This window comes from Fulmarus glacialis, unplaced genomic scaffold (assembly GCF_000690835.1).
Source record: "Fulmarus glacialis isolate BGI_N327 unplaced genomic scaffold, ASM69083v1 scaffold43620, whole genome shotgun sequence".
Taxonomy (NCBI): Eukaryota; Metazoa; Chordata; class Aves; order Procellariiformes; family Procellariidae; genus Fulmarus; species Fulmarus glacialis.
The window spans coordinates 1-289 of NW_009190411.1; positions in this window are offsets into that span (position 1 = coordinate 1).

The following is a 289-nucleotide window of genomic DNA, read 5'->3' on the forward strand; positions in this document are numbered from 1 at the left end:
CCCTGAGCTTTCTTACAGACACCCCAAAGCGCGGGATGGCCTCAGGCCACAGCAGCCTTCTCTGCGCCCCTGGGGCCAGGGAGGGTTTGGAGCCCAACATGGTGCTGCCTGGGAAGGGCGTATCTGTTGGTCGCCAGGGCTGGGACGAGCTGAGCCTGCCCAGAGCTGCAAGGGGCTCCAGCACTCAAGGGTGGGTGGTCCAAGCCCGCACTCCTGCAATCCTTTTAATTAACCTCAAGCGCAGCCACTCTTGGCTCTCTCCCACGCAGTTCTTTATTGCTGGCACAGT